Below are 9,372 nucleotides of genomic sequence, written 5' to 3' on the forward strand. Positions count from 1 at the left end.
ATAAAATAAGTAGGAGAAAGCACAGAAGAATATTAATCCAAATCATTCACCTCGTCCCCTTCCTTGGCTGCCACATTTGTCCAAGCCGCCATGTACTCTCACCTGGGTATGGCAATCGCTTCCTAAGGGATCCCCCTGCTCCTCCCTTTAACAGACCACCCCTTTTTTAAAGTTTATTCTCAACAGAGCAGCCAAGGTAATCCTGTGAACACTAAGTTAGATCATGTCACTCCTGGGCCCAAAACCCTCCAGCGGCTTCCCATCTCACAAAGGGCAAAAGCTAAAGTTCTTCCAATGAATGGCTTTCAGGGTCCCCAAGTGAGTGAAGACACCTTGAAAGTGGCTCCCACAACCTCCACATCTGACATTGCATTCAGCAGAGACAAGTTCTTCCTTGTGGAACCTTTAGAATTTGCAGAATCCTGAAAGAATAAACAATTGTAATATTTGTGAGCCACTAAGTTTCAAACGGTTTGTTACACAGCAATAGGTTAAGATTTCATTTTTTTTTTAAAGTTCACTGCTGAAAAGATTAAAAAACCACTATTGTAGAATAATATTTAATGAAATGATAAACGCTTCATTTTGTGTTCCATTTCAAAAGGTTACAAAGTAACATATATAAAATGAAAAAAAATTTTAGTATACAAAGTATCTATAGTTCTCAGGTAGTGTAAATTTTTAATAAATTCACTTCCCTAATCAACGTAAACAAGTTGCAAAATGCAACTCAAGATTTCAACAAAATTGCAAGTGATTCATTTGCTCTGATTTCTTTATAGAGGGAAAGAGAGCAAGGGGGAAAGAAAACAAATTTTCATTTCTGTCTAAACCCCCTATTGTCTAAAATAGACTTTGTCCTCAAAATCTCAGAAGGGGAAATGCAAAAAAAGAAATAGATTAAGTTAATTCTTAGGCTGAGCTACAAAGAGCTCAGTTCCTGATGACTTGGGAAATTTGGACAAGTTCAGGGTATTTTTAAATATTCTTTGTTTCCTGTGGTTGTTGGCAGCACCGGTGGCGGGGACTGCCTTTGACCCAGCCCCGAGTCAGACGTGGTTGCCCTGTGTGGCTGGGAGACCAGGCTGTCTACAGGGCAGGTGAAACTGATTCCCTGTGTTCCTTCCTGGGATTCCTTAACTCTTCCCTGGTGTCTTTAGTCTCCCGCACAACTCCTTGCAAACAGAATAGGCCTAAGTCAACACAACCATGCTGAGTTCTCAGGCAGTTAAAATTTCATCCTTTTTACTAAGCCTCCCTCACCCTGGCATTGATTTTTCCTTTTTTTTTTTCCCCAGACAAAATGAGCTGTTTACATTTTTCTGAGTTTCATTTCATCTTCTTGTTTTCAACGGTGCTTCCAGCCTGTCAAGTCCGATTGAAACTTCGTTGGATCAAGAATCATGCAAATTTCTCCACTCTGCCTTAGGTCTCTTGGAAATTTTACAAATCTGTCTTGGGTGTCTTCATTGAGAAAAACATTGACCTTTTAAACTCTGTTGGTGTGGGCAGAGTCTTCCTGCAGAAGTTATACTCATTTAGTATTTAAAATCTCACAACCACCACCAGAAGATTAAAATAGTGCCAGACACCATGTTTACCTCTAAACCGTGTTGCTTTTGACATCACACAACTGTGCACAGAAGTGTGTCTGACCAGGTCCTGCATATGATCCAGATGAAAAGCATGGTAGCCTTGCAAGTTCAGTACTACTCCAAATGATTGTTTACACTAGAAGTTCTTCTCCCATGTGATGTAAATAAAACTTGAGAGTTTGTCACCAATAAACAGTAATACTGCCAAAAAAAAAAAAAAAATAGTGTCAGACAAAAAGGTAGGAATGATCCCAGGAGGGATTAGGTGACTTTAAGATGAAGTGACCACAGCTCCACCCAAAGTAAATATGAAACTCCCCTGAGAATCCCTGCATTTCAGCGACTGTTCAAGAACCCTTTTTGAGGTCCAATGCAAATATCTGTTCTGTGTTTATTATTCTAGCATGTCAACGTCCTCTTCCTATTTGCCAATGTCAGTTCTTTTGAGGCAGGGACAATTGTTACCATTTGGTTAAACAGAATACAGGATTAGGGGTTTCTCAAATCCTGGATGGAGGAAAATGGGATGAGTCACAGTTACATGCAGGATGTTTCTATCAAAATGCCTTTTAACCATTTAGTAAACATAACAAATCATTGGAGAAGGAAAGGATTATTCAGTAAACAATGGCAGGATATTCATTAGACATCTTGAAGAGGAGGGAAAACTCTATTTCAACCTTAAATTCATACCATGAATCAAAACAAATTCTAGAAAGATTAAAGAAACATATGATGAAAAAACAAATCATTAAATAGACATATAGATCAATGGAACAGGACTGAGAGTCCGGAAATAAATTACTACATTTATTCCTACATTTATGGTCAATTGACTTTCAAAAACCTACCACCACACTTCACTGGTGAGAGTATAGCCTTTGTAACAAGTAACGCTGGGACAATTGGATAGTCAGAGAGAAAAAAATCCTTACATTCATGTTATACAAACTCTAACTCCAATTGAGTTGTAAACTTGCATGTAAGAGCTAAAACAATAACACATTTAGAACATAACATAGGAGAAAATCTTCAGGACCTTCAGTTGGGAAAAGACTTCAGCAATAATGACACCACAAATACAGCCCATAAAAGAACAAATTGATAAATTGGACCTCATCAAATTTAAAAACGTTTATGCTTCACAAGACACCAGTAAGAAACTGAAAAGACAAGCAACAGATGGGGAGAAAATATCGTGTTCTCACAGTTTATATTCTTTAGGGAGTATGGGGGCATTCAGAAACAAATAACAAAATATCAAATCATGATTAGTGCTCTGTAGAAGACGAAACACCTGTGACAAGTTGGATGTTGTCCATGTTAAACTGTGTCCTTAGGAAAGAGTACTCTGCTGGGATGTCATTCATATCGAGCAATGTGAGTTCTGAGTAACAAACAAACAGTCAATCATGTGACAATCCAAAGGGGAAAGCAGCAGCACGTGCAAAGGCCCTGTGGTGTATACAAGCTAGACATGTTTGTGTCAATAAATGATGGCAGGTGAGGCTCTGTCAACACGGGCAAGGAGGATAGTGATGCCAGGTGGAATGGGGGCCTCAGGAGGATGCCCTTCAGAGGGCTTTGTGAACTAAGGTGAGAAGGGGGTGTGTCCTCAAGTGTGACTGAATCAGACTGGAGTATGACCTTAATTCAGCAGGGAATGGATTCCAAGAGAGAGTTCCTGGTTGCAAATAACAAAGCTGACTTGGGCTGGTTTAACAAAGAGAAACTTATTTTATTTATTTTTTTTCTTTTAAAAGATTTTATTGAAAAAGAATATTGGAGGGACTTCTCTGGTGGCCCAGTGATTAAGAATTCACCTGGTAATGCAGAAGACGTGGGTTCATTCCTGGTTGGAGAACTAAGACCCCACATGCTAAGGAGCAACTAAGCCAGTGCATCAAAACTAGAGAGTCCGAGCTCTGCAGTGAGGGATCCCACAGGACTCAACTAAGACTCGACACAGCCAAACACCTGGATAAATGTTTTTTTTTAAAAAAAAAAAAAAAAAAAGAAAGAAAGAAAGTAAGGTAAAAGCAAAAATGAGCAGTGGGAAACTCATAGATTTCTTTTTTTTTTTTTTTTTGAGGACCTTAAAAACAAGACTCAGGATCAAGGGTCCAGGGACAATTCCTAAACCACAAGGGGGGAACCCCCTCCCTGCTGATGTCCCATTGGTGATACTTCTGCGTGTGGAACTCAACTTTGGCATCCTTTCCACCCCAAAGCCATTGCTTTGGCTGTTTAAAAAAAAGAAAAGTTCTGCACAGCCTTTTTCCTTTTTCAAACTGTTCACTGCTGAATCAAAGGAAGTGTCAGTTGCTCAGTCATGTCCAACTCTTTGTGACCCTAATGGACTGTAGCCTACCAGGCTCCTCTGTGCATGGAATTCTCCAGGCAAGAATATTGGAGTGGGTTGCCATTCCCTTCTTCAGGGGATCTTCCCCACCCAGGGATCGAACCCAGGTCTCCTGCACTAGCAGGCAGATTCTTTACTGTCTGAGCCACCAAGGAAGCTCAGAGTCTCCTAATAAGTATGCTAAGTGACAGTCTGGTCACCAAGTCACATCCTAGTTGCAAAGGGAGCTGGGAATTAGAAGTTTCTACCTTCTAAATTTAGGGACTAAAACTTTAAAGACTGGAATTTCCCCATATATAAGAAGGGTGCTTTTAAAATTACTAGGCAGTCATAAAACATAATAAAATCCATTAAGCAGAATGGGAATAAAAATACGAATCCAAGTGAGGAGGCTGGTGCAGTATTTCAGGTGAAGGATAATGGGAGACTCAACAGGCTGACACTATATTATAGGACAGTGGTTCTCAGAGTAGGGCCCTAGACCAGCAGCATCAACATGTTCTGAACACTTTGTTAGAAATGCAAATTTCAGGCCCCACCTTGAAACTTACTAAATCTGAAACTCTGAGGGTGAATGAAGCTCAGCAATTTGCTTTTAACAACCCACCCAGATGACTATGATGCCTGCTAAAGATTGAGAAACCAAACATTACCATCACACTGGGGTTAGAGCTTTAGTGTATGAATTTGGGAGGGGGCCATGATCCAGTCCATAGTAGACATGTAATATTAAGAGGATAGCTTTGCAGAGCTCACGTGAATATAGGGTACATGACACTTCTCTTCGACTCCCATCCCTTCCAGCCCTCCCCTCATCCGATTCACATCATACAGACAGCGTCCTCGCCTGTCCCCAGACCTTCAGATTGGCCACCCTGCCTCCAGTGTGTTTTCCACGAACAAGACTGATTTCATGAAAAGGCAGTTATCTCCAAGCCACTCCTTTGCTCCAAACCCCATAGCTCAGAAGTGTTTTCCAAAATGTGTCTGATTCTAAGAATCATCAGGGTCTTTATTAGCCCCCAAGCCCCTCCTTACAGTTCTGGGGTGAGTCTGGGGCATCCAAAATTTTATCAAGTGTCAACAAGTACGCATATCACCCATTCTGAGAAACACTGCCCCTTATGATAAATTTCAAGATCCTTAGCAAAGCATAAATATGGCTTGGTAATCTGGCCCTACCCTTTCTCTCCTGCTTCCTGCCACTCCCCATCTCCCATCCTCACCCCCCTCCATACCCTCACTCACCCCCCAGCATTCCAACTCCAGCTGTGGAAAATTACTTGTGGCTTCTGAGTACCCCATTCCCCCTTGTATCACCCTGACTTAGCATATGCCTCTCTGTCTGAAAGGGTGCCCTCTTTTCTCCTGGCCACCTGACCAATTCCACCTCTTTCACTTCCAAGCTCCAGCTTCCCTCTTCCAGGAAGGCCTCCTGGTTGACACCCTTTATGCTTCTGCTGCACGCTTTGTGCCTGCACTGCCATAATCATTTCGGTTTTTCATTGGCATGCCTCCCCAACCAGATCAACAGGTCCTCCAGAGAAGGGAATGAATCTTTTCATCTTTGTATCCCTGGCTCCTTGAACAGAAGCAGGCTCAGTGCAAGTATTCAATAGATGTTTGCTGACTAAATCAGTTGGTGAATTATTATGGGTAGGACAAAGCTGCTCAACAGAACTGCATATTCCTTAAGGACTATTATTAAAAATTAGGGGGGGAAAGGTCATTAAGCACACATACACATGTATACACACACACACACACACACACACACTCTCTCTCTCTCTCTCTCTCAATAGTATCCAAAGAAAAGAAGAATGTCAGCCAATGGGGAAACTGAGGCACTGGCTGTTGCAACCAGTAATAGTAAGGATGAAACACAAGTTGCTCCCTCTCTGGGTTCAGATTCAAGTGAGAAATAGAGGATTTTGTCAGAAGTAGTGTAAAAGCTGCACTGTTTCTGGCAGTGAGACTGCAGAAGGTGGAGATTTCTAAGACATGGTTGTTGTATATGCATGCTCAGTCCTGTCCAACTCTTTGCGACATCATGGACTGTAGTCTGCCAGGCTCCTTTGTCCAGGGATCCTCCAGGCAAGAATAATGGAGTGGGTTGCCATGCCCTCCTCCTGGGGAACTTCCCAACCCAGGGATTGAACCCACATCTCCAGTGTCCCCTACATTGGCAGGCGGATTCTTTACTGTTGAGCACCTGGGAAGCCCTAAGATATGGTTGGGCTTCTGAACATCTTCCCCTGACTGAGGTCTTGGGACAGACCATCCCACAGAAGACAGGCTGGAACCCTGACCCATAGATGTGCTTTCACAGGGAAGCTCAGGAGGCCTGCTTCCGAGACCAGGCTGCTCTGGGGGAGAGCAATGAGAAGACCTTTCCCCAACCTCAGCAGCCAGAGAAAGTCACTTCTCTTTCTGGGGGGAGGAAGGAAGCGTGGAGAGTGGCAGATGGGTGTCTCCACATACTTCCATCCTGGGAGTGGAGAGAAAGTGGAATCACGGGGCATGGGGGCCCCACTCCCCTCACTGACCCCCCACAAGGAAGTGCTTCAAGAAGGGCTATTTGTAGAGTTGGGTTTAAGAAGGAAGTGAGAGGCAGTTTTTCCAAAGTCAGAAGGGAAATGGAAAGGTTCACATCACGTGACTCTGCAGAGGGCTGAGAAGGCTCCTGTATGAGACTCAGAAGCCAGAGTTCAAATACTTCCCAACTTCAGCAAGGTTGTAAGAAGATGTGGGAATTGCTTCATCTCTCTAGGCCTCCCTTCAGCCTCCATCAAACATCTGTTACGAGCCTGGTGGAGTGAGATGATGGCAGAAGGGCTGGATTGACTCAGTATTATCTTGGGTAACAGAAATAACTGATGCCACACTCCAGACGTGGGTGACTGGGGAATCCACGCCTCCAGCAAGCTGGTGGCTGGTCCTCCCTCATCAACTCCCCTCCCCACTTTCCTGCCATGTCTGCCCAGTTCACCAACCTCCTCCAGCATCAACTCTGCCCCAGGACTTCAAGAGTCAGGATTTAGGTTTCCTGGCCTCTCAAAGGCCATTGCAGTTAACATTTAAGAATTTTCCCACACTAAACACTCTTTATGCCCTTAAACCAGGCCTCTGGTTAAGAGGGTCTAAGGATTTGCATGTCTCAGAAAGGAGCCCCCTTTTTAGCAGATGCAGTTCTGAATTCAGTAGAGGAAGATCTCTTGGTGCACAAAGAAGCCTCCACCCCAAAGCTCTTCTTAATAATTATCTGTTGATGACAAATCTCTAGCCATATGCCTTGCCTTGTAACTATACTTCCTTCATGTGTCACACAACCTGGGCAAAGTCTGCCCAGTTATCAGAGGCATCTTATAGATGAGGACCCCAGGTTTGCAGGGACTAACCTGGCCAGCATCCCACTGCAAAACAGAGGCTAAAGCGGTGGCTTCCAAGGAACTTTCTTCCCGGTTGCTGAGAGTAGGGTGGGGTAAACAGGCCTCTGTCTGCCAGGAGTTGGTGTAGATGGCTCCTGCCCCTGAAAGTCTGTCTGGGCCCCAGACTCTGCCTGTTTTTTATGAACACTTGTAGAGCACCTACTATGTGCCAGGTATAGTGTGAAACACTTTAAAGACATTATCTTGTTTAATCTTCATAACTGCCGATGCTGTGCAGCCTGAGGGAAACGACTTAACCTCTCTGTGTCTCTATTTCTCCCACTAAAGGGGAGATTCCATAAAGTACGCACTTCCTAGAGCTGTTGTGACAGCTCCATGAGTTAACATGCTTCAAGCACTGGGAACAGTACCTGGCACACAGAAAGGGCTACAGGATTAAGTATTTGTGGTGTAAATAAAGGGGCAAGGACAATGATGGATACAGAAACAAAGAATAGGAGGATAGACCCCTAAATCAGTCCTAGCAGGTGAGAGAAGCTCCCAGGAAGCCAGCTAGCTGGCAAAGAGCTAAGCCACATTCACACTAGAGGCCCAGAGAGGACATTTACTCTGGTTCCCAGATGCAGGTGCATGCGTGCTAGGTCATGTCCGACTCTGTGACTCTATGGACTGTAACCTGCCAGGCGCCTCTGTCCATGGGATTTCCCAGGCAAGAATACTGGAGTGGGTTTCTATTTCCTACTCCATGGGATCTTCCCGACCCCGGGAGTTAAATCCATGTCTCTTGAGTCTCCTGCATTGGCCGGTGGATTCTTTTATTACTACTGCACTACTTGGGAAGCCCAACTCTAGTCCCCTCCAATGATCAAATACAAAACACAGCTTTAGATAAGAGTAAATACTCCTTCCAAGACATAAAGATGCACTTGCCAGCCTTTATTTACAGGTGTACTAACACTGGAAAACCCATGTTCCCTGCCTCTGACCAACTCTGAGAACAGTGCCAAAGGTTTCCTGTAATGAAAGGGACTAAAAATACTTTTTGATGATGGAGAGAGTGGAAGTTAAGCAATGCCGACTGAGCGAAATACGGAAATGATACCAAATGGTCCCCAAGCAGCCAAGCAAGCAGCCCACCTGGCCTTTGATCTCACAATCTTGCCCCAAGACTCAGTGCGTCTTGTTTTGTTCCAGGAGGCCATGCTGTGTCTCTACGTTTGCACGCTCCAACTAATTTTCTAGAGAAAAAGTTAGTCAATCATGACTAATGCTGAGTTAGAGCATGAGAGGGTTGCCAGCAAATTGAACACCTAAATAATATAACTCTCTTCTTTGCAACTCTTTGAAAGAGAGTTCAGAACTGGGAATTTCTTAGGTGCTTTGGGGACTCAACAACCACCCCCACGTTTACTGCCAAATTATTGTTATCATCAGATATGTTTCATACACCATCATATTTTTTGTTAAATTTAACTTTTTTGTTAAATTTAACCATTTTGTTAAACTATGGTGGAATGGTTTGTAACACTCGTCATGTGTATTATGTCTTCTTCCTCTCCTCCCCACTCGGTGAGAAACAGTCAGTATACCCACCACAACCACCCCCTTTTACAGATGAAGAAACTGAGGAACGAAGCAGTGAAGAGCTCACCTGAGTTCACACTGCAGGCTGATGACAATCTTCTGACGGCGCACCGGCCCCTCCTTCTACTCCTCCCAGCTGATCCCCTGGAATTCCACTCTACTCTCTGTTTGGGGCATCCTCGCTGTTATAAATCTTCTCTGTTTATAATGGCTGGTCTCCAAAAGAAGCCTCAGCCTGGCCAGGAGGAGCCTTCTCTTTCTCTTTGCAAGTAAATTTTTCCTCTTCTGTCTGGAAAAGGTGGCTCGGCAGCCAATTCAGTGAGCAATTCAGTGATTTAGGAACAAATATGTGGTACAGTTGAGTCTCTCCAGATGTGGAGCTAAATAAGGCACAACTAGACGTTTTTATTTTTGGGTCCGACACCACTTTAGGCCAAACAAG

General features: G+C 43.7%; 1 long non-coding RNA gene across 1 annotated transcript; it reads right to left on the reverse strand.

Annotated features, from left to right (window-relative positions):
* Positions 1-283: 283 nt before the first annotated feature.
* On the reverse strand, positions 284-9,135 carry LOC122673445. The gene is made up of 4 exons (XR_006334682.1): positions 8,998-9,135; positions 1,602-1,796; positions 1,317-1,519; positions 284-422 (listed from the first exon to the last, which is right to left on the reverse strand). It is a non-coding gene; the product is annotated as an uncharacterized LOC122673445 (long non-coding RNA).
* Between the last annotated feature and the right edge of the window lie 237 nt (positions 9,136-9,372).

Source organism: Cervus elaphus, chromosome 17 (genome assembly GCF_910594005.1).
Source record: "Cervus elaphus chromosome 17, mCerEla1.1, whole genome shotgun sequence".
Lineage (NCBI taxonomy): Eukaryota > Metazoa > Chordata > Mammalia > Artiodactyla > Cervidae > Cervus > Cervus elaphus.